At 40.3% G+C, this 25,750-nt stretch overlaps 2 protein-coding genes across 2 annotated transcripts in view; one reads left to right on the forward strand and one right to left on the reverse strand.

The window, feature by feature from the left end:
• The window catches only part of plin3 (perilipin 3), a 292,037-nt gene that overhangs the window by 108,379 nt on the left and 157,908 nt on the right, over window positions 1-25,750 (forward strand). The gene's annotated exons all lie outside the window — the stretch shown is intronic.
• The window catches only part of sema6bb (sema domain, transmembrane domain (TM), and cytoplasmic domain, (semaphorin) 6Bb), a 127,748-nt gene that overhangs the window by 4,739 nt on the left and 97,259 nt on the right, over window positions 1-25,750 (reverse strand). The gene's annotated exons all lie outside the window — the stretch shown is intronic.

A 25,750-nucleotide genomic window follows, 5' to 3' on the forward strand; every position in this document is an offset into this window, starting at 1 on the left:
CAGTTCATTTTTGGTGCAATCCCATCATAACCGCAGTATCAAACATTATATTCTAATTGAAAGCCGAGGAAAAACTAATTGTGCTGTAAGTGGTCCAGGTAACCACAGATTGATTCACTCCTCGCACTAATTTCTCTGCTGTCACATCTGATTTCTTTTTACAAACTGAAGTGTTGAGTCTTTGGCATCATCAACACGAGTCCACACGAGTCCACACGCTCTCAACTCGCTCTCACTGGCGTTAATCGATTGGCTTTGTTGCTCAGTCAATGTCCTCTTCAGCACTACTTAGTCCTTTATCACCAATCCAATATGGCGCTAATAGGCGTGGCCTGCACTTTCTCCCAGGTCAGTTCACCTCAGCTCGTTGTCAATCAAACATTATATTACTGTTGTTTCACATCGAGCACAAACTATATTGTGCAAAATACATTTGTAACGTGTTTTTTTTTGATTGATTGATTCATGCACGTCTGAGTAATCTTGTATTCTTGCTTTCACCTACCTCCTATCCCCGCCCACATCCCTGAACTTTGTCCTGATTGTTTGAAAAATGCCACAACTGACTTTTTGAAATAAAAACATGTAAATGACAATCCGCTGCTTGTTACAGTGAAATGTCACGATGAAGAGTGGAATTTCTTATGAGTTCTACAGTTTTGAACAGGAAGTCAATGGTCCTGTTTCTGTTACTAAGCCGTTTTAGATCAATATTGCGGTTTACAATGAACAAAATGTAAAATAATGAACCACTTATGTTGAAAAAGCATAATATGTCTAAATATGTTTGTGTTTTCAGTCCATGAGGCATCAGTATATGGCAAAATACGCTCAGTGCCCTTTCTTCTGCTTTTAGATTTATTTCTTCCTTTAGGTCATTTCCCCTTATTTACCCAATATGTCATCACTTATTAATAACTTATGGACTTTGAACCAAAACATCTGATTAAAAGTGTAGTTGTGTACATTGAACATACTTAAAATCAACTCCCACATGTGTCATACATTAAATATTGATTCAAAAAGTACTGCATTTATTTGCTTTGACCCGGGGGACGATATAAGTCAACATTATAATTTCCTTTAACGACACCACTCATAATTTCAGCATGTCTTTCTTTACCCCGCTCACCAAAGCCTCTTTCGAAAAGCAAGTTAAAGACTTTACCACGCTCCAGCTTGTCTGTACTCACGTCTTCTGTCTTGGTTTATATTGACTTTGGCATTTTGCTCAGTCTTTTTCCTCATGTTGATTGGAACCCATTTGTTAAACCAGAAATGATTATTTATGCGTTTTGCCCTTGTATTCGTTTGGAAAGCATTGCCAATCTCAATTACACAACAGTTTGGTCGCTTGAAGGCAGCAGATGCTCCACAGACAGATAACGCTAAAGACGTGTTTGAAAGGTGAGATAAAGAGCTGATTGCTGGAGATGGCTTTCTAAACACAAATGGCAGGTTGGGACCACAAAACTCCAAAGTGACGCTATAATCGCACGTCACATCTGGAACGGTTTTGGTTGCAGGAGTTATTGATATTCCTCCAGCCTTAACCTCAGCTCTGGTCTCGGGGCTGCTGTGTGGCATCTCTGATTAAACTCTGCACGGACCAATGGCAGCGCATCTTCTTCAGGCGACGGTTTGAAAAAGTGGATGCATGAAACCACATTATGCAGGTATTGAAACTGTCTATTTTACCAAGGATTCCACTATAATGATAAAATACGTTATTAGAATGATCAAGGAAGTCGAAAGATGATTTTTTTGAGGAAATAAAATACAATTCTGAAACTATCGGGGCACAAATAGTATAATACAATGATCCTGATGATTAGTTTGGATTATATGTAGTCTAATGCATACAAAAAGTGTATGAGCAACTCAATGCAAATCAATACTTCTTTGTTATGGTCATAATAAATACTGTCTCTCCTGTTTTCTCTACCTTGTGCTCATGCTAAATCCTTGAGGGTGCGACGCTACTAGTTCAGTACACTTCTTCTACACTGTTCAGGGCCATAAGGGCACAGAGCTTCAGTCTTACTTCTTATTCTGTCTTCGTCTTGTATAAGTCTACTTCCTGTGCCATTCTCTTCCGATATCAACCCGTCACATCGTTTGATCACTGGCTGAAAAAGTACTAATAATCAATCACACATTTTTGTCCATGTGCTTTTAATTCAGCCCCATCATCAGTTTCCTGAATTCCCTTGTTTTCCTGAAACCGTGTTAGAGACAATCTGAGCTAATGACAATCTCATGTTCAAGCACTCCTGAAGACAGAAAAAAAAAGTATGGAAATTCTGCTGGGCCATGACCCTGTTGATTAAGTGATTAGACTACTTATATCCCTATAATCAATACAGTGAAAGATAATTTTTTTAAATGAGAGGATTGGTGTTGTTGTCATAAAGCCATAAAGGCAGAACAGTATTATTTGGACATAAATCTACAGCATAAAGTAGTAAAGTTTTTTATAAAGTGGAACTGCCGTAAAACGATAATGATGCCATTAGACCAGGTACATAAAACTCTCCAGAGAGAACGCTGTAAAGCTCTTACCATATTATGTTCACACAAAGCAGTATTTTAGTTCTATGGGTTAAACTGCACTGTAGGTTAAACCAGAGCCTCAGCACAAAACATGCATGTGAACAAACACAGTTAAATACACGGGGCTTAATGCTTTTAAACCTTCACTATTTAGTAAACTTCAAATATATATTAAAAAAATATATATATAAAGGCTTCGAATATAAAAATGTCTGCACATATGATTTTATTTATTACTTTATACATCAGATTTTTGTGGAGGGACCAGAATCAAACCTTCCTGTAACACAAAGCTGCATTATGGACGTCTGCATATCCTGGTGTTAACCACGTGAAAGGATAATGTTGCTCTAATGTTTATATGACTATTTACCATGATTTATTTTAGATAGTGGAAGCTGCTGCAACAATAAAGGTGTCCATAAAGGTGCACATTGTACTCAGTTTATTCTGTAGACTCCTGAAAGCATCTATAGAATAAATGGCAGTCATAATCGTATGACTTTTGCAATTTCACACTGTTTAGATTTGTGTATTCACAGCAAAACTATCTCCCCTCTTCTCCGATGTGGAATAAGATAGAGTTAATGTTTGGATAACCACAGTTTACTCACTCTTATCTTCAAGAGGCTTTGCTTAGTGACTGTAGACATTTTATCTACCATCATATAGAGATTACACCTGGTTTTATTGACTTTTGAAAACACTTTGGCCATCGAGAAAATGAAACTTTTCGCAGTGTTAACAGTGGGCTCCATACATTAAAACGGGGTGAGATTGGAGCAGAACAAAGCGCGTCCCGGCGGACCTGCCAAAGCCACAGACCTGTGGTGTGAGCCTGATGGGTTAGGACTGTGTCAGCATCAGCCCCTGATCTGAAGGCCTTTCATCTACAGCGCACCATATCCCTGCATGTTAATGTGTTTATGCACGCAGCAATACACGTGAACCCTGGTATACGCCTGTAATGTTATGTTCATGTTATACGTGAATCCACAACTCTTAATCCGCTCTTCACTATTTTGTTTTTAGAATGCTTCACTCATCCTACTGTTTTTCAATGAAAAGAAGGGCATCCAAGACAATGGGGATATATTGTTATGGTGATTTAGCTCTGATATATCATCTGGTCTCTTTTATGTGTCTGCTGATCAGCTTGTAATTTGTAGTTAATATCATTGGATCATTTTTATTTTACCTCTATTTTGTAGAGATAAGACACAACATCACTGAGCTTATAAAAGAGTATGTACTAAAACTGAGTAGCTCTTGAAACAAAGCTCATAAAGTGCACGTTTATTCTCAGTTCCACAGTAAAAGTGTTTAGAGCTCCTCCCTGACCGACGTTTCACTGCTCTGTGGAGAACTGCTGCAGACACACAAGATAAAGAAGAAACCCCCCCAAGTTGTGCCTGAGTTACCCAAACTGATCGGCATTCAAGCATTTATAAGTGCACCGTGTGTTTGCAATTAAAATCTCATAAAATGGACTGCAACTTGTGCTTTTAGTGAAGTCCATTAAGTTCTATTAAGCAATGTTCAGCCAACAACCTAAATGACTTTATTTTGCAACAGTTGAACTCATATCTGATGGAGCTCCCAACTCAAGGGACAAATTATATGTTCTTTTGCTTTAAACCAGAAAATCCTCATTGGAACCGTTCTAATATGTAGCATTCCACCTGATTTAAAGCAGAACTAAGTAACATTTTCACTTTATTGAATGTATTTGTAAGTCCCCATGATGGTTATTTGTGAATTGTATTTTTGGGGCATTTGAAGCGTGTCTCCTCTGCTGTCTCTGGGTGGAAAACTAGCCTTGGGACGTTTGCCAACACTGACCTGAAAACTGACGTAGCTCTGTGTCTGTGTCACTCTGAGTTGAGTTCTACACAATGAATATATAAGACAAAAGACCAGCCTTTTTCCCTACAAACACTCAAAGAGCCTCTATGTGCACATTTAAAAAACAAAATAGTCTGTAAATCAGCTAAAATAGGCCAAAGTACATCTATGGGCATCGCCATGTTTGTTTAAGTTTATCCTTTTGACTTTTGCACAAATCACAATGCTGTGCTGTGATTGGTCAGGCCCACAGCGGCCGGACTCAAAACAAACAGCACGAGCCTGACCAAATGGACTGTCAATAGTTTGAAAATAATAATACCTGATAACACCTTAATGTTGTTAAATATGATTTAAACTGTCCGAAAAAAAAAATGTCATTGTTAAAGAAATCCAAACTCTAATATAGAAATATTTTAACAATTTATATATATTTGAAATTGCTGCCTAGTGCAGTCTTTTTAAGCTTGTTTTTATTCACACGAAAGCCGAAAATCAAGCACTTTTTTCCTGTAATCATTCACTTCAGGTTCGCGGCCAGCCTTCTATAACTCTGCTTTGGATATAAAAACATCGTCATTGGCAATAGCTGCATATAACGACGGGATCGACACACACACACACACACACACACACACACACACAGGTAATCAAATGTGACTTGGCTCATATAAATGCTTTGTTGTTTTCATTTGCACAGATATTGCTCACAGGAATGTTCCTCGTCAGATTTGTGGCTTCAATTACATCCACAGACCTTGTTATTTTTCCAGTGTGGGCAACCTTTAGTGAGAAACTGCTTAACAAGGGCCAGTGTGTGTTTGTCGTTTTGAGCTAGAGTCGGCCCAAACGAAACAAATGGCAACTGTGGTGAAATAAATTGTTTTCCAAATTGTACGGATCCAATTTTGATTTGATAACTTGCAAGGTTACACAAGTGTGTTCTTATGATTGGTTATTTTAGACGCAGAGAGGACAAATAGTAGGCTACATTACTTGGCAAAAGATGGTTTAAAGTCTAGAATCCCATAAAGAACTTTTTAATTGCATTTAGATTTGTGGTCGAGTTTCAGAGCAAAACTAATCAATTGGTCATTGGCCCATAAACTATTACACATTTTCACTGCGCACTACTTACTCTGGTGTAAATGGCGCATATTCCAATATTTTCCCCCCACAAATTGTAACACGCTATAAATTATACTGACACATTAATAGTCCGTAAAAACGTGACCTTAGGGTTCCTATTTTTTACAAAACCTGCAATCTAAACATAATCTTTTGCACATGCTCTGTCCATATATCAGCTGGAGGTACATGAGCAGAGCAGCAGCTGAAAACACATTTGTATTGTTTATGTTAACGCCAATGAAGCCAGAACATTTAACCAAAGAGCTGCTTGTAATCTGTTGGTCAGGCCATTTTATGATCCATGTTTAAAAATGACTCGCATTGAGGTCTTTTTAGAGGTGCGGCCCATCGTCTGATTGCTGGGGCTTTTATTGAAAACAGAAGAGCAGATTTGTATTGTTTTCAGCAAAGGTAGAGTCGTTGAGCCCTGTTTGGTTGTTAGGTTGTAGTCAGTCACACATGAACACGGCACATACGCAGGTTGTCAGTATGTTATTGCACATAGCCTTGTTTTATCTTCTATGTAACTGTGACGAGTGTAAGTGACAGAAAGAGGCTGAGGCGTTAGAGTGTTACAGATGTGTTTTTTGCTTTCGCTGTAGTGCTTGGTAGCATTGCAGCACTGATACTTTCAAAATGTCCTACCTCAAATGCAATCGTGTTTGTATGAGAGCCCTGTACTTTTCTTTTTCAGTTCGTCCTCGCTACAAAGTTTTCAATGTTGTTTTTTTCACAGAAATGCCAATGAAATAAGTGTATTTTGGGACAGTTATGCCATCTCTGAACTTCAATGACTCAAATTAATAGGACAAATTTCAGCAGTGGTGCAAAACGGTCCAATTTGTTGGATTTTCTAAGGATCCTTGAAGTTGTTCGAAGCAATAAAATCTAAATTCAATGAACTTTTTATTTTCTATGTTCAACAGATGCCATTTGTCAATGTCGTAACCCGGGCTTTTGATTTAAAAACACACAACAGCAGGTTTCTATCATATAAAAGCATTCATCAGGTGAACATGAAACACAAATCTGCTGAGGGTCATGTGCAGAGAGTTGAGGAATAATGGACTGCAGTATGAGGTCTTTTGATGTGGAAGCAGAGCCTCCTACACACTCAGGAAACACGCGCGCACGATGCTACTGATACATTTTATAGAGATCAAGGTAAATGTCACTTTAGACTTGCATGGGTTCAATTAGGGCAAAATAAAATACATTCACGACGATGTCAATCTGACACGAAACAGCCGTTCTTCCATCAATACGTTTCAAAATCTGATTAAGTAAACAGAGTAATCTTTTGTGGTACATAAGCACTCTGATGACTCGGATGATATTTACTTTACATTAGAAGTGTGTCAGTATCATTAAAGCGTTTTCCAGAGTGAAAAATGTCTAAAAAAATTTTCAACCTAACCTGAAAAACCTGTATTAACTATTACATTATAGAAGCAAATCTTTTAATTCAATAAATGTGTTTAAAAGCTATATTTTCAAACGAATATTTCCAGCTATTTTAACATATAGACTCTCAAAAGTGGAAAGGTAGAATAGTTTGATATTTAGGCCCGAGCCCCAGCAGGGCGGAGGGCCTATTGCTCCCGCAACGCTGCCGAAAGCAGCGTTGCAACTGTCTGACCAAACATGCGGGCTGCGCCCGCATGTTTGGTACCCCGTCGCCCCTGGCAAGTACAGTGAACTAGCCCATGCCGAAGGCATGGATCATGCATACTTACTCCTGCTATGACAGAAATAGTCAACAATGGGTGAATGGGCGTAGCCCATTCACTCATTGTTGACAACAGCAGCGCGAAGCGCTGCATTCCTCCAAAATCACTCCTGGCATCGTCCCGTACGCGAGAATCCATGCCGCAGGCATGGGCCATGCTTGTATCTGCTCAAATCAATGGAAGTCTATGGGGAGTGGGTGGGGCACCCCGACGGGAAAGGGAGTGACGAGCGCGTAAGCGCTCGTAATGATGATTCCACCCCATGGCGGCATCGGGAAGGCTTAGAGCTTTCAAACGATGTATAATTTGTTGTTATAGTGGAAACGGCTATATTGTTTTTGCTAAAAATATTATTATTTTTATTTTTATTATTAGGCCCGAGCCCCAGCAGGGCGGAGGGCCTATTGCTCCCGCAACGCTGCCGAAGGCAGCGTTGCAACTGTCTGACCAAACATGCGGGCACAGCCCGCATGTTTGGTACCCCGTCGCCCCTGGCAAGTACAGTGAACTAGCCCATGCCGAAGGCATGGATCATGCATACTTACTCCTGCTATGACAAAAATAGTCAACAATTAGTGAATGGGCGTAGCCCATTCACTCATTGTTGACAACAGCAGCGCGAAGCGCTGCATTCCTCCAAAAACCCTCCTGGCATCGTCCTGTACGCGAGAGTCCATGCCGCAGGCATGGGCCATGCTTGTATCTGCTCAAATCAATGGAAGTCTATGGGGAGTGGGCGGGGCATCCCGACGGAATAGGGAGTGACGAGCGCGTAAGCGCTCGTAATGATGATTCCACCCCATGACGGCATCGGGAAGGCTTAGAGCTTTCAAACGATGTATCATTTGTTGTTATAGTGGAAACGGCTATATTGTTTTTGCTAAAAATATTATTATTATTATTATTATTTTTCTTGTTCTTCATCGCTTTGAACTCTAATTTGACCCCCTGAACATGCTCAAAAACTCACCAAACTTTGCCCAAAATTCAGAATCGGCGAAAAATTTTGTTTTTTCTGGGCCATTTTTTTTTTTCTAAAAAAATGGCGCGACAGCGCCACCGACAAAAGTCAAAATACATTGCGCCTATGGGAGACGCCCCGAGGTCAACTTTGTCGTAAAGCTCCGAAATTCGGAACACGCATTCCTCTTGTGAGGACAAAAAACAAATATTATTGTGGCCACGCCCCCAGACTTACCCTATGGCCGCCATCTTCCTTTGAAAATGAAAACACGCTGTGTTAGCCATTTTGTTCACGTCAAACTTTGACAAACTCCTCCTAGGGCGTTTTGCCCACCAACTTTAAAATCGGCGTACGTCCTCTGGACAAGTGGGGCATCTAAAGTTATCCAATTTTTTGGTATACCTCTTACGGTCTGTGTGCGGCGCAGCCGCAAAGTTGGACAACTTATTTTGGGATATTGCAGATCTAAAAATTGTTCCCATTTGATCAAAACAAGTCCGATTAGGACCAAATTTGAATCAGTTGTTCAACTTTCTAGTTTGGACCAGTTTATGATGACAAAATTGAAATGGGCGCGATAGCACCCCCTACAGAGTGACCTTTAAATTAACATTGAAGGTCAAAAATTAGTTTTACCAAATTTTTCTAAACTTTACCCAAAATTCTATTTTGGCGTCCCGATCAAAAAAGCCAATCAGACAAATGCCTTAATTTTTACGGCGTAGTCGTAGCGATGACATAAACCTCCCATGTTATCCCTATGGGAAAACCGCTAAATCTCTCGAATATCCACATTTTTCTGTTTCACACTTTAACACACTCCTCCTAGTGCGTTTTGCCCACCGACCTCAAAATCGGTGTACGTCCTCTAGACATGTGGGGCATCTAAAGTTATCCAAATTTTAAGGATAACTTTTACGGTTTCTGTGCGACGGAGCCACAAACTTTACCCAGAATTTGGACTATTTGGCCTTCAGAGTTGCCTATAAACAATAAAGTTTTTCCAAATAACATGACATTTTGCACTAAATTCTAATTTGCCATCCTGATCATAAAAGTATGACAGCCAAAGTCATATTTTGTACGGCGTAACCGTAGCGATGACAGAAACATCCCATGTTATCCTTATGGGAAAATCGTAGAATTGCTCAAATCACCACATTTTTACGCTTCAAACTTCAACAAACTCCTCCTAGGGCGATTGCCCGATCAAGCTCAAATTTGGAGAATATCATCTACACAAGCGGGGCATCAAAAGTTATCCATATTTTGATTCTAAGTGCTACGGTCTCTGTGTGGCGGACCCGCAAATATATGTCACAAATGGGAAAACAGCGGAATCTCTAAAATGACCACATTTTTACGCTTCACACTTTAACGAACTCCTCCTAGGGCGATTGCCCAATCAAGCTCATATTTGGGAAATATCATCTACACAAGCGCGGCATCAAAAGTTATCCATATTTATATTCCAAGTGCTACGGTCTCTGTTCGGCGGAGCAGCAAATTTGACTGACACTTGTGTTGATTTGCACTGGATTGGCCATGTCCAATGTGTCGCCGTCTGTCAAGTTCTTTTTTAATTCAACACAATAAGGGCGCCATCTTTATCAAGTCGAAAGCGCAGAGTCGGAAGGCCGGCGGCCCGCGAGGGCCGTTGGATGCCGCTTGCGGCTTTAATTTTCACTTGTTGTTGCCATTAACTTCACTGAAATAAGTTTTGTTTCTTTACTTATTTGTACATTATATTTTTCAGGACCAAACCTTGAATGCACCTTGGATATCACCACATCAGCTGGTTCTCCTCCCCAAGTGAAGGCGCTTATTATTTTCCATTCTCATTGTTTGTATGTATCTGTGGTGTATTTAATTTGCTTATCTCGAACATAATCCTTATTTTAATTACTCAGAGGGGCCCGTAATGAGCTTCTCATTTGCATATACACTGCGTCTCAGCATATTTCCCCTCACTTATTACCCTTAGTGTTGTTTGCATCCCACGAGGTAAAGCTGCTAGCTACGTTTAGCAATCATTATATCATTATTTTTTAAAGACAATTTGAATCCGTCTCAATTAGAAATGTAAAAAACGGACAAAAATAGCACGTTAAATAGGCACTATTTAGTGAATTAAGCAACAATTGCATCATCTTGAGGGCTTTTGAGTACAACAGATTTGATATTATGTTTTGAATTATCAATTGTCACGGCAACAGTCCTATTTTTTCATCACTCTGTAACCCATAGATAAAGGCTTTTCAGCAGGTTCAGCAGACCTGGAGAGCGTCTGGAGGATCTCCCGTTGAGGCTATGAGAGATGAAGAGGACGTGAGGCCAGAGGAGGAAGGAACATGAAAGAGACTGAACCCTTGAAGAGTCCTGGCGACTCGCTGAGGTGGAGGTTTTGCTTTGCTTTTGGCGAGCAAAAACAAAAAATATGTACTTTTTCTTAGCTGATTTACTCGACCAAACTGGGCTGTCAAAATAGTGGGAAATAACATAATAACAGTCCTGCATTGATCAGCTCTAACTCGTAATGATAAAGACTAATCGGCATCCCAGGGTGAAAAGATAACTGACCCTGAAGCAGAAAACATACGCCATAACTTTTGCTTTCTAATAATTTTGTCCTCAGCGCATGACTTTGCATAAACAGCATTTTATATTCTTCATACAAACATCTTTCTATGCAGCTGAACACAAGATTATGAATGTAAGGTCAATATGCAATACAAACACTCATTTATCTTTTGAGGTCATTGCTTCTGTTGAGTCTGCAGAGTACGAGTAAGAGTACATTTAGTAAAAAGAACACTTGGACTCTACGGTAGGTGAACTTTGATGCAGACTATAAGGACAGCTCCTGACCTCAAGGACTGACCACGAGGCACCAATGAACATGGCTTTCCAAACTCCGCACAGAGGACTCGTTTCATTTGTGCCTCAGATCAATGCTGGCAGAGTAGTTGGTAAGCACTCAGCACAAAAAGGATCTAATTCTAACACAATTTCCTGGCTCCACTCCACACTGTGTTTTATTACTTAAGTGCTACAACTACAGATATAGGAGAAACAAGCGCTCAATCAAAATAAAAGTAGCACATTTGAAAATCTAAATCAGTAAAATGTGTTCAAATGTTAAACGTGATGTTTTTTTAATAAAGATTTGTGCTTATTTTTGAGCAACAGTACCAGTTAAAATCAATTTCTTATTTTTTCGAGTGAATTTCCTGTTTTTTTTTGCATAAAGAACTTTTTACTTTTCAGTCTTAGTTTAAAGGTTGAACAAATCTAAGTCTTATTTCCTCGTGGCGTGGACGGCCGATTAGTCCTGCCACGTATCAATCATAAAACGCACCTATCGCTCACCTGCAGCCGGGTGTGGCTCGTTCCCGCGTGCCTAAGAGCATTGATCTATCATAATATAGTTCCCTCAGTGTACGGGGCAAAATGAAGACGGAGAAAGACAGTTCGAGCTGACGCAGAAGTGGACGGAAATCTACAGGAGACAAGAGATGTGATGCGCTCCGTTGCGCTAATAAACAAACGCACGTGTGTGTTGTATCAGTCCGCACGGGGGAGTGCGCATGCGCACTTCTGCCTGCGTTCTCAAATCGCCGAAAAATCGTCCATTGCGCCTTTAAGTGGAGTAGAAAGTGCAGAAACCTTCTCTCAAAATAAAAGAAAAAGGTGTCCACAATAAAAAATGATTAGGTTAATAAAGTAAAATACAGCTACCAAAACATTTTACTTCAGTACTAGTACTTTTGTAGTACATAGTAGTTGTTTTTAACTTGGTCGTCATATCAAAATCACAACCTGCAGATGACACAAACAAACACTGTCACCAAAAATATTTATGCAATAAAGTCCAAACCATAAAGTAAATGTCATCTTTAACAACAGTGGGCGCTTTAACAATTTGCAGCTATAACAGATAATGGATAGGAAGTCTGGCTTGCATCACACCGCATCAGCGCATTGCATCATGGGAAACCAAACGGCGCTCTCCATCTCTGCCGTGGATGAGACCGCGCCGTCCCAACCCTGTCGGCTGTGGTGAAGGACCTCCTGCCGCTCCTGTCTGTCTCGGTTCCTCCATTAGGGTTCAAACTCTGTGGCACCACATTCTTCACACGCACAGCTTCCACTCAAAACGCCGTGTCAGCTTCTACTCCCAAACCACAGCAATTAGACCTCACCGCCACTGTAAATTTGCCAAACAAATTTCCCCATCCCGCACGACAGAGGAGGCGGTCCCCTCGATGCGGCGCCGCGACAACGGCCGTCTTGTAACTGCTCATCGGTGTTTTTCGGCAAGACCTCAATTAGCCAGTGATTGCGTCCCGCTGCTGCACCAGTCAAAACACTAGCTATACTTCGGGAAATATTTTCACAGCGTCGTAATTGCTTCCATCTGTAGCTACACTGTGTCATTACAGCTGAGCGAGTTCACAACTAAAAACGTGTGATTCGCTCTGTACGGGCGTTTCGGGGGGTCGGCGGAGAAGGCTTTTGTCTGCGGGAGGCTGTTGGAACAATGACGACCGTCTCGACCTAAGTGCTGACAATTGAAAATGGCGGCAAACGGCGTGAGAAGACGTGAGAATGGTAAATGGGTTCGATTGAGTGCGGCGAGTGATGTTGTGTGGTCTGTTGGGAATTTAAATCGAGGCGTTGTGTGACTTTAACCCGTTTCTTCGTCCTCAGACATTGACTGAATAGTATCGGTGGTGAATCGATTGATAAGTAAGTCAAAGTATGAAAGAAATGCTGCAAGATTTATGATAATCAAACCGGAAGCGCAATGGGCACAAGAAGCAAATATTATCACACATTTCCTTAGATTATCTTATCTGTCAGCGCTGCCCGGCCACAGTGTCGTGGGTTCGAATCCCGACTCGGATGATTTACTGCATGTCTTCCCCTCGCTCTCATCCCCCATTTCACACTTTGCTCTCCTGTCTTGTAAAGCCAACGGGCAGCATAAAAGAAATAAAGCATATCTTGTCTGTCTGTGTGTGAATCCTGCTGCTCACCCTGGGGTTTAAACTGAGGCTGCAACTAACAATCATTTTGCTAATTGATTAGGCAAGCAATTATTCTTTGGCTTAATCGATTAGCTGTTTAGAACAGAAAAGTCACGGGATGAAAAGCTTTTTCCAAAATTTGACACGGATGAAGCTGAAGTGAAGCCGTCTGAAGATCCTGGTGGTGCACATTTATGGACAAAAGAGTGTTTTCATCAAATACACTGAATTTACACATTTTCCACATCATTTCTATGGAACTGCGGTGCATAAAACTTCTTTTCTCAGCTCATGGCATGTTTTGGAACCACTGCATGGACAAGTTAAGAATTATTCAATTACTAAATTAGTTGAAGATTTGATGCAGCCCTATTTTAAACCTCTACGAACATGTTCTGAAATGCATGGGATTCTTATTCTAATTTAGCAGCCATTTCTCAAATGTAAATGCTCCTAGATCGATTCAAAACGTGCAATTTGAACCTTTAAAACAAGAACCAAAACAGTTTCAAGCTAACGATTTTTGCTCTACCTTCACAGATTTAAGTCTATTTTTATTCATCTTGATTGTCTTTTTCTCTCTGCTGTTCTTGAATTGTGCGTAGCAACAGGGGAATCGCCCCACTGTGGGACAAATAAAGGCTCTCTTAAAACCCTAGCAAAAACTTATTTAACTATAACACAGTCTCGTCTTGATAGAGAGGAAGGAACAATTAGAGTCAAGATAATGTCCGAAGCTTTGGACAATATAAGTCAGAGAAAGAAGACGCACAGAGGAGCTACAGACGACACGTTCGCAGTAAACACCAACACAAGAACTTCAGAGAGTCGACATTTTGCGACGAAAAGTAACAGACAAACTTGGGCCGTTGACAAGAACGATAAGCAGTTTTCCGTGGAACGCGACAGCGAAAGATTGGAAGCTTGACGTTCCATTTAGTGCCCGTTTACTCTGTAACCGACACGCCTGTCAACGTGGGTCACAACCTGGCCAAACTGAAGTCAACCAATCAACACCCAGCTCCGCCCGAGTGTAAGTGGACCCGACAAGTCACACTCAGAGGCGATGGCGGTGTTTATGGGAGCAGGTCGGATTACTGCGGAGGCATTCGCACACTATCAGAGCGAGTTAGGCCACGCTTTGCTCTGGCTCAAACATCGTTAAACACACGTCGGTTGATATCCAGCTGTGATTTGGTTTAATGGCTCTATTTTTCTCCCAGACAAAGTCAAATGTGAAATGACAAGAAGAGAAATATACGCTGATGAAACAGGAAATTAATATTTTAGCGGTGGGAGAGCTACGATATGAGCAGGTTGAGTTGGGACAGACGCTAATGGATAAAGCCATCAGACCTGACAGCTCCATAATGGACTCAAACTTTGTCAACAGACAGAGACAGAGAAAGTAGTCGAGTGTTTACCTCGACAGAACTACGATTTTTTGTTCGTTTTGTTTATGAGTGCACATAAAGTGGAGATGTGAGAGAATAATAATGCATTTCCCCGGTTCAGAAATGTTTGTGTGTGAAAATACATCTAAGTCCAGGGCATCTGCAAAGCTCTGCCTGGTTTTAGTTGTGCTAATCTCTTTATTTTGTCAAAATGTGTGCGACAGGTGGGCAACAATAATCAACAGATATTTTGGCAATCAAACGAAAAGTGAAGTGCTAAAATGTGTCGGGAGGTTTTAGAATCAGACAAATGTGAAAGTAGACAGACTCACAATAGAGCAGCACTTAAACTTTGAAAGATAACAACATATTTTTGCAGTATTTTCGAGTTTTTATCATCACAATAAACAATATATAAATGTGTCTTTCAAAACAACATACTTATGTGGCTTTGGTATAAAAGAGGTAATCTCTCATTAATCCAGGAGTGTTCCAGGCCAACAATGTTTTAAATCTTAAAATGGCATTACGAAATCAAGTTTATTCTACTGTAAATATGTTTCTGTAATGCATTCATGTGTGCTGCACTTTAACAAGCTCTCTGCAACAAAACAATGCACGTCCACGTCCGTGTTGCCATTCATTTCACCCTAGCCTTTTTGGTTGTGCATAAACTTTGACTGGTGCTCTTTGAACTGGTGTCTGCAGTAAACCGCGGTGTGAGCAGGTGGAAACAGGCTCAGCAGCTGTGTCGTTTTATGCCCCTTGGCCAAAAATTCACTTTGTTTGGGCTCTCTCTCAGCCCATAATCTCTGCACGCGCTCATAATTGGAGCCAGATATTGTTCCTGACCTCATCGCTTTCATCACAACGTCCCACTCGCCACACATTGTCTCAATTAGACGCTGTGCGCGCTCAAAATCGAGCTTTGATCAGCGGGAGATTAGTTATTCAGCATGGGCCTACATACTAATATTTGATTTCTCTGCTCTTGTTTGTGTTCCTTGTTTAATAAGTGCATCGAAGGCAGTGACTTCTTTGTGGAGTTGTACCTAATTAAACACATGAGTGAGAACAGAACATTGCGGTAGCACAGAGGAAAGATTAAGGAAATAAACAAACTTCAACAACAACAGTACAAAGTAACTAACAATGCAAGTGGAAGGCTAGTAAATATAATGGCCAATTAGTGAAACGACAGCTAAAAGATAATGGGAGGACTTCAAGTTCATTCATTTCATTTATTTAAACAAGGAAAACCCAATGAGAACCCAATGAGAAAAGTTCTCTTTTTTGTGGGAACCCTGTTAAAACACAGAATAAACAACAAACAAACACCAGATACTAAAAACACAAATTGAAACATTCAATAAAATTACCCAATACATAAAAGCACATTTATACATACAATATGAGATAAAATGATACAAAACAAGTGCACTGGCACTGCAGGTAGTCTTTGACCAGTGCTTTAAAATCATTAAAAAAAATCTCTCTCTGTTTTGTTCCAGAGGGAGGAAAGTTGTTGAAAGCCTTTTTTCCAGTCTCTGTGTTGATACGATGGGTTTATAAGATAACAATGTCCTGAGACCTCAAACGGTGATGACTTGAGCTGAGGTGTAACACATTTGATAAATAATCAGGCCAAATTCCAACAAGAGCCTTAAACACAAACAAAAGGCAGTTCTGTTCTCTTCTTGCATCTAATGATCACTTTCTACTTTAGAGAGTAATTCACAGTGATGAGTTCTGTATAAGAGGGAATGATTAGGAATGAGGAGGTTTGGAATGATTAGAAAAGGAACATTTCCTTTTGGAGTCAGGTCAGACAGACCAGACTGAGATGGTCTAGAGCATTTGTATCGTTATAAGAACGTCGTGACAACAAGTGCCAAGCAGAAGACCTGGGTTACAGACAGCAGTAGAAAGTACAAAAGTAAGTATATGTACTTTACTTTAGAGGATACTTTTTAACTGGACAGAAAAGTAGAAAGTACTTTCATGCTGACATTCTGCCGGAAGTTTTGAGTTCAAGTGCTGACTTTGAGCAAACAAAAATATATACATCAAATTCACAAGAAAAATTAGGGAATGTATTCGAATTGCCACTAATATCAGCACAAATCACATTTAACACAACAGTTCTTAAATTCCGTAATACTTTTTACCCTAAAGTACATTTTCAAACAGGTACTTTAAATAATTTACATAAGTAGTGTTTTGTATGTTCTTTTTAAACTTTTCAACTTTCTGCACTTTTACTTAAGTAGCAAAAATACTTCCACCACTGGTTTTAGAAGTAAATAGCCAAAATGACATATGTGAAAATACTAGAAATGAGTTTAAGTGAATGGAAGAGCATTTAATTTTTTAAGATAGAAGTATGAGAGGCTATGAGGTAATTTGGCACGGAGGAGAAACCATGAATATTATAAAAAAGAAAGATGTTGAACCAACGTATGTTAGGTTGTAAGTTAAGTTAAAGTCAAGCAAAGACATCTTGTTACAATAACATATTCAGAACCTGTGTTTTGAGTTTTAATTGAGTTTAATTCAAGGCGCCCTATGGACAGCTGTTGTAAATAAGCTCTTTGTTAGCCCTGTATATGTTTGTGCCAACATCTTTATTATGCCCACATCATGTAAATACAAAACTAATTGAATCTGAGAGAAATTGAATGCAGGGAAATTGATGCCAGGGTGTTTCGTGTGAGCTGAATGATGTCACTGGCGTTTGGTCACAGCGGTGTATTTGGGTCAGCAGCCTCTGCTTCTGCTGCGCCACGAAATGGATGAGAGCGGTCAGCGCCGTCATCTTTATTAATGGAATCGAGGGTGTCTGAAGCACTTTAACTGGTGCAGCTGATAAAAAGTGAATTTTAATTGTTCATTTGGCTAAACCATCTCTGTGAAACCAGAAAAAAGGCTAACATTGGAGCTACTTGTAAATGTAAAATACCGGCTTTGAAACTTGGTGCGTTTGAAAAATGTTGAAACGATTAAAATGTTGCACAAAATGAGCGTGAAATCAAATGAGATTGCAGGCAACACATAACGGAAAAACTGACAGAAATGTAAGAGCTGTATATTATTCCAAAAATTGAAGAAGAAAAAAATCACATAAATTTGGAAATGGACAAATTGGACAAATGTTTATGACAACATCAGCCTAATTTCATTGGATGTATTTTGTTGCCAATGTTTAATTATTTGGTTCTCTCTCTTTGGTCTCTCTTTGGTCTGTTCTGTTTCATATACACTGAACATCTTCAAAAAGGAAGTCATTCTTTTGTCCCACATATCTTGTCGTTGCTGTCATTATCATTTTTACCACATAGTTTGATTACATTCTTGACTCATTTGTCACTACAGTCTTTAAGATAAGCAAACACATTCATTTTATTCCATGTTCACACTTAGCATGGGTCATTTGTGTCACTTTTGTAACACCGGTGAAGCCCCTGACTCTTCACACACCCGTCACCTCCAAATTGCGCCTATAAAAACGACCTCTCCTTCTATCCTGTAACTTCTCCACTTATTTCCCCGCTTCCCTTACTTCTGATGGCACCGGCCCTTTCAAAGTTCTTCCTGTAATCTCTCAATCTCCCCCCCCCCCCGATTACAGAATCACCCTTGATATCTGTTCGGTGGAGAAGAGATGAAAATCAATGCCGCCTTCCTTTCCTGCGTGGGTCTGTCTCTGGAGGAGGACGAGAGTGAGGACGAGAGTGAGGACGAGAGGGAGGATGAGAGTGAGGACGAGAGGGAGAACGAGAGGGAGGATGAGCGGGAGGCTGTGAGCGCGCCCCATCCATCTCCTTTTGAGCTCTAAAGGACAGCGCTGGTCCCAGAGTCAGTGAAGTCTCCGGACCAGAAACATGACGCACCAGTGGGACGGAAGTTAACGAGCACTTCATCAGACACGATGCGAGCGTTGACTGGCACCTCAATGCAACGATGACACGAAATAACAGACTATAATCAACTTGAATCATGCCGGTTGTTTGTTGTTAAAATGTCATCATGGATATTGTAGCTTAAAATCGGCAGAGATTCGTTCCTGCACCTTGTATCTCCTGCTCAATTGAACAAAACAATGTCAAATTGTTCAAGTGCGCAGACATGACTCACAAAATTACAGTGCGATGTGTGAAAGATTGCACACAATTCCCACACAAGGCCGTTTTGTCAATCCACTTTGTTGTGGTGTAACAAAATGCCACAAAAAGCAAATCAAATATTAACCTTTTGTGCGTTGTGTCACTTGATTGACAGGGTTCTACCATAATAGCCTTTCAGCCATTCAGAGGGACAAATCATCTGAAGATTTGAAGTGGGTTTTGTGCTACAGACCAGTTCTCACCACAACGGACACAACAGTATTAAGTATAAGCATCTGCTGTTCCAAGAAAAACACTTCAAAAGAAAGGAGTCATTTTAAACAAACTTGCACTGGCCCTTTTTGGTCTTACTTATGCCCGAAAATATTCAAGATTGACCTCCAACAACAACAAACATCCTTCAAGTGGAGCACAAGACGCTGAGACAAAGTACTTTCCCCCTCTAAGCGTGTGACTATCCTCATTTTCCCAGTGTAAAGCAGAGTTCCCCTCTTTTCAAACTCCCTATAGGAGCCTCATTGTGCTGCTTGACAACCGAAAACATGCATCTGATTCCATTATCTCTTTGGCGGCGGTTCGCTGTGAGGATTCTGATTATGAACCGAGACACACCTCGTTTCCTTTTTCTTATTCGTATTTTTTCGGCCTGTAGGCTTTATTAGACGGGACGGATGAGTGAGAAATGGGGATGAGAGAGAAGGGAGGACATGCAGTAAAGCGTCGGAGTCGGGATTCTAATTCACGACACTGCGGCCGGCTGCACTTGGAGCCCGGCATACGTGTGCAGTGTCTTAACCACTCGAACACCGGGCAGTACGGCGCACCTCAGCTCAGACATAAAAATACAGAAATTAGATTGCTCCTGTTCCCCAAAGAGACTGAGAGGCCAAACAACAGGTTACTATCTCCGCCATCTGCCATCAGCACTGGCTGCTGCAGCTATAATGTATTCACAGACCATACTGTCTGTATCTATAAAGACCCAGACAGTGGATTGTGCATTAGGCATTGTGAGGTTTTGGGCCAGTTGCAGATGTAAATGGCAAAGGCTGTGAAGTTCAGCATTGTATGGAAACTATTATAAGATGACTAACTTTTTACGTTCCAAATAAGATGTCAGAATAATTGATTTATAACGTGCCGTTTGGTTTAGTCAAAAGGACTGTAAACTACAAAGACATTTTAGGTAAACTAAGGACATTCCCTGTGCATCTATTAGTCTTCTAAAAGAGGAAGTGGAATTGGCCGAGGTCGGAAAAATATGGAAAAATTTTTAATATCGCAATTGTTGTTCTAGAAATATGCAAATGTCTTATATCGAGTGTATTGCCTATGGATAAAACAATTTAAACTTAGCTCAAAAAGAGACAAAACCGTCTCGAGTAATCTCCCAAACGAGGGTATGAAGAGATCTTTTATGCACTTTTGTAGTTAATTTTATGTGAGCAGTTTGCAGGCACATTTAGCACATTTTTCATGCTTTGTTAAAATTCCATCTTTGTCTGAATATCATTATCAAATTAAAACATAAATAATAATGAGATATTCATTTTTGTCACCATCGCTCACCCCTTCTCTAAACTATCTCTATGCTCCGACTATATATTTGACCTAAAGTGCGTGAACAAGGCAATAAAAGTCTCGGTAATTGCATATTTTGTTTGTAAAAAGGCATAATGAGCTTCCAAATCTGCCGCTTACTCATTCTATGCCTTCTCTTCTCTACTGTGGTCCAATTATCAGTAAAATAATAAGTCAACTAATACAAAATGTTGGGGGACTAACAGCTATTTCAGAGACGACCCAGTGATAAACTTTAAAGACAATACGAATGGCCATATTACTTTGTTACCGCGCTAATACATTCCGTTTAAAAGGTGTCTGGAGCTCTATTTTGCCTCTTTTTAAATGACGGCTGACTCTAATTCCTCAATCCACATTTAAAAAAAGGAAGAACAGAGCAAAATGATTCCTTACACGGTAAAGACACGGAGCGCTTTTGAAACTATTTGCCGTAAAGGTGACAGACTGTCATAACAAGCACGTTCTCAGTCTGAGCTTTTACACTCTGCCGGGAAAAGCTCTTTGTCTTTGGAGCAGACGATGAGCGATGGAGTCTGTGTTAAGTGGAAACAATGAGAAAGCATCACTGACAATGAAAGTGTCAGACCCGAAAAGTGATATTCTGAAGCGCATCCAGCAGACACACGGTCCATCATAATACAGCAGACAAGAGTGTGGGACTCGCTGGTGATGGGGATAATGGCAGTCAATAACGTCCTTTAGCTCATCGACAACAGCACACCTGAGGGAGCGTCACGTCTGCCACGAGGACTCACTCTCCCCAGAGAAATGTGAGAACAACACGGTTTAATATGGAAGCCAAAAAGTGGAAATTCAATCATTAAATTTAATAGTTGCTTGTAGCAGTTCTATTAGAGCCAGTGTGTTTCCAATCTTTTGTTGCAGTGCCACAGCTATAAAAAATGTTCTAATAACTTCATAAAATTGTCAATTATCTTAACATCTAGCTTGCTGTATATTCTATTGGTCTCATGATGGATGAGGTTATGAGACGGCTCGTTGCAATGAGAGCTGCGATGGTGGCGTAGCTCTTATTGCCACGATAATGTGTAAACTTCTGTTGCTTTAAACCCGCCTCCCTCTTATTTTTACAGTTTGATTTGATGGTGTTTTTCATAATTTAAACAGCCAGAAATTGTTTGGATTGTTATCTGTCAGTTGTAGTCTTAGTTTGCCAGTCGTTTGAGTTAAATAGAGTTTGTTAAGGAAGTTTCATTACGTTTATTGTCGATAAAAACACCTCAAATCTCACACATGTCACAAAACACTAATAAAATACATGTACTAAATATTGAACTAAAGGTGACTTTGAGGTTTCTCTGCTGATCTGTTTACTCGGGTTTACTAGCAGTTGAACATTGAGCTCATATTTAACTTGAAATATACTTATAAGATATGTATAGCATGTTGGATGTAGTTTGTCCGTGTTTGTGTTGCCGTAGTGACTTCCTGGCATTCGCAGATTTCATTTTTATGCCAATTCGGCACTGACTCAAACTGTGGATTCCCACTGCTAAAACATCAACTAACTCTAACCATAATCCTGTTGATATTTCCCGTACACAAACCTTAACCTTACTCATAACCTGCACCTGAAATCCACAGCCCACATTACTCACAGTAGAAAACAGCTGAAACAGTGAAACAGGGTTATAATTTAGATAAAGAAAGGTGTCATTGTTAAGGCTGAGGTTAGATGTTTATGTGTTAGAAGTGTGATTCCACATTTCCACGAAACAAGCTGATGACGAAAACACTCAGAAAAAGTGCAGAGTGTAAACTTAAACACACATAAAATCCCCTTCGATAACTAAGTTTTGTATGTGTCACTCGCATCAGTAAAACACGACACACACAATGACAAAGAGTGTTGAATAGACGAACATGTTTGGCTGAATTAAAGCTGATTTGCAGTCAGTGTGTGGACTGATTACTGGAGCGGAGCGTTAGAAACAGTTGAAAGCCTAAAATATTCTCTTTTATGTGATTGTTCTGACAACCCAACATTGAGCTGAAAGGACTCGTGCTGAGAGCGCGCTGCATTTTAGCTAATAATAAGACTCTTACTCTTGGTTGCTTAAATAAATGACAGGATATTTAAAACTTGTAGGAAACACAATCTTCTTTAGCTTGTCAGTCTGTGGATGTAAATATTATAAATGTGCCTGAACTAGAGCTGCACGATGCTGGGAATGATTGACATACGACTGTTAAGAACTGCAATATTAATATTATTGTGATATTTGAATATATCAATAGTCGAGTCCAATGATTATTTCTATTGAAACTTTTAAAAACATTTTGAACCAAATAAAGATTAAAAGATGGTGACTGAAGGCTTCTAGATGGAGAATATTTATGAATAAAGTATATATTTGAGGATTTGGATATTTTGATTCAATAAAGTCTGTGTTGTAGAGTCTGTATAGTCCAGAAAACCATTAATATTATCGAAATCTGATTATTATTCATTTTTATTTTTATATCGACTAGTCACAATTAGTTCATTGTTGCAGCGCTGTTTTTGACAGAATTATTTCAGTTTTATTCAAATAAAAAACAAAACCAAGCCTAAATCAAGATAAATTTAGATTGAAACTGAAAACAATCAGATTTTTTTCAGCATTTTCATTTTAAAGAGTACATTTCTGTCAGATAAGAGAACCATGGTGTTACTGCGATATATTTAGTTTGTTGCAATATCAAATTTTTTTGTCAGACAATGTAGACAACAGCAGCTTTTACTGCCCATGGTGTCAGTCCTTATTCTCATGTAATGAAATACAGCGATTTATGTAGGAATTAAGGACGTCTGTGAGACAAATGTGGGCACATAAGTCAATATTTTGGTTGTTAGTCGGTAGACACACATTCAAAAGCAACACAAACACTATTCATTTTTGCTGCTATTTGTCAACATCTAATAGAATTGTGGTGGTAAAATAAAAGTCATCTGTTTAATTGCGAGCTCCCAGCGTACGTACAGTCTGGTCCAGAAACAAACAAACTTCCCTCACATTTTGCCACTAAATCTACAAAGGGAAAAGCCATTACTCATCGTGCGCTGGTAATGAAAGAGCGTCGGATATCATGCCTCAGTCTTTCCCCTTCTGTCCATATGCTTTTGACATATGGTCCTAATGAAGACAAATAATCTCCCCTCTATCAGCGAGCACAAAAGTGAGCATCCCCTGTGGCCGACCAATCAGACGGCTCGATTGGGCGCACGGCATCAAACGGTGCACGGGATCAGAGTCACACCAGTGCAAAACATTATGCAGTATTTATCGGTTCGCCTTTCAGGGAAAACATGGGCGCATGAACTTGGTGGAACTTTCACAAGCTACAGATTCATTTCCACGCATTAGAATTAAAGCTGAGATCAAAGAGAGCGGTGTCTCGGGAGAAAAACGCAAACGCCACAGATAAAGACCGCACTGGTGGAGTTAAAATGTTAAAATGGGAAATGTGAAGAGGAAAGCAGGCGCGGGTTGGGATAATCAGGTACTCAACTGCATACTATATGTTTTAAGAGGTAGAAAAAGAGTAGAGGTTAGTTTTGAGCAGAAAGTACATCATGTTTTTGTATAGTATCGAATCAACAACATTTGGTTTAGTATTTCAAATGAAGAAGTTAAAAGATGAATATTTGTGTTATGGACCACACAAAAATAAGAGGTGCTCTACAGCAGGGGCAAAACATGTGCTCCGAGCTGGCGCCATAAATACAGTGTTTACAAAGGTGCTACATGTTCTTTCTTCTCTCTCTGGGGTCATAAACTATGGTGTGGTAGGTACGTATAGTGCCCATGATTCTTATGTTTTTACTGTGGTGTTCGAGTCCTGCTTTGTGGCCTATGAACATGGCCTCTGTGGTTTAGTCCTCCTCAGTCCTTCTAATAGTTTAAAATATCAAACATTTTGGTATGTTAGAGAAAAAAGTGTTCCGTTTTGCCCACACCTGCAATGCAAAGTAAAAGATAATCATTAAACACTTGCGCCTGGGCCTCCTCTGCTCTTCCACGATGGCCAGTCTTTTCAGGCCAGTGGCTTGTTGTGCCCAGTTCAACAATTACAAAGTCCTGTTCTCTAAGCTCGTCTTTCATCTTTTGCGTGACTCTAATGGCGTTGGCGATTAGAGTTTGAGTTGCACATTGTCCTTTACTGCAGGGTTATAAAGAGAGTGGATAGTGTGCTGCCCAGTGGTTGAGTGGTTAAGGCGGCAGCACACATGCGAGGCTCTATGTGCAGCCGGCCGCAGTGTCCTCGCCCCTCTCTCATCCCCATGTCACGCTAAGCTGTCCTGTCTCATAAAGCCTACGGGCCAAAAACATACAAAATAAACAAATAAAAATAAAGAGATTGGATATCCTTGTGTGCCTTAATTCTTCCAGCTGGTTCTCTTACTTTTGGAGAGTGACTTTCCTGAGTCTTTAGCTTCAGGTTCAATGACTTGGTAACTTTGACCTGATTTTCACGCTTTGCCATCACTCACACCAGCTGCTCTCACAGGTCCTTGACCAGAGTGTTCTCCTCAGGGGAAGCAAGTGGCTGGAGAGAGGCTCGACCTGACGGCTTGTGTCCGGATGGTGGGAGACACCAGGTGGGTCTCCTTGGCCTCGGGCTCTTCAACGCCCCCTGTTGGTGTGGGGCAGAGCAGATCCTCCAGGTCCAAGTCCTCATCATAGAGGCTTTCATCGTCCTCATGTAGAGATACCAGGGCTTCATGGTGAGAGTACTCGAGCTATTCTCGTGTTCATCAGTGGACTGAGCAAACTTGTGAGTTTCTGAGGACAGAGCACGTTCTAATTTAGATAATAGTCGACGGTGCATACTTTTAACTCACATTTGCCTGTTGTTTTGGTTCTGTCCAATAAAACCTGGAGCAAATAAAGTGTTTACCCTCTCATCAACTGTAAAGAGGCTTTTAAAACTGACAAAAACTATACTTAGGCAAAAATGGCAACTGTAAATTGGCCCAAGTGAATGAATGTGAGAGTGAATGAGTGTCTCTATGTCTCTGTGTTGGCCCTGCGAGAGCTGGCCCCTGTCCAGGATGTACCTAAGGCCCAAAGTCACTGGGATAGGTCACCCACGACCCCGAACGGGAACAAGCGGTAGAAAATGAATGAATAAATTCAAATAATCAATATTTCAATTACAACCCGAAAAAATAAATGTTTTTTCTCTCTCGTAACTGCCCATGTGGTATTCTTGAATCTTGAGTTTGTTTGTGTTTTCTCTTGTGCAAGACCAATTAAAACTGAAAAACTAGCAGACTTGCTCGGCTGGATTTTGAGTTATGACTACAGATAATCTTGGGTAAAACACCATCTTTATACAAATGTGTGTGGGCAGCTTTTAAGCAGGATGAAAGTAGTAGAGTGTCTTTGCG

The sequence above is a fragment of the Eucyclogobius newberryi genome, unplaced genomic scaffold (assembly GCF_026437365.1).
Source record: "Eucyclogobius newberryi isolate DKJ021-1_F unplaced genomic scaffold, fEucNew1.0.hap1 SCAF_9, whole genome shotgun sequence".
Taxonomy (NCBI): Eukaryota; Metazoa; Chordata; class Actinopteri; order Gobiiformes; family Gobiidae; genus Eucyclogobius; species Eucyclogobius newberryi.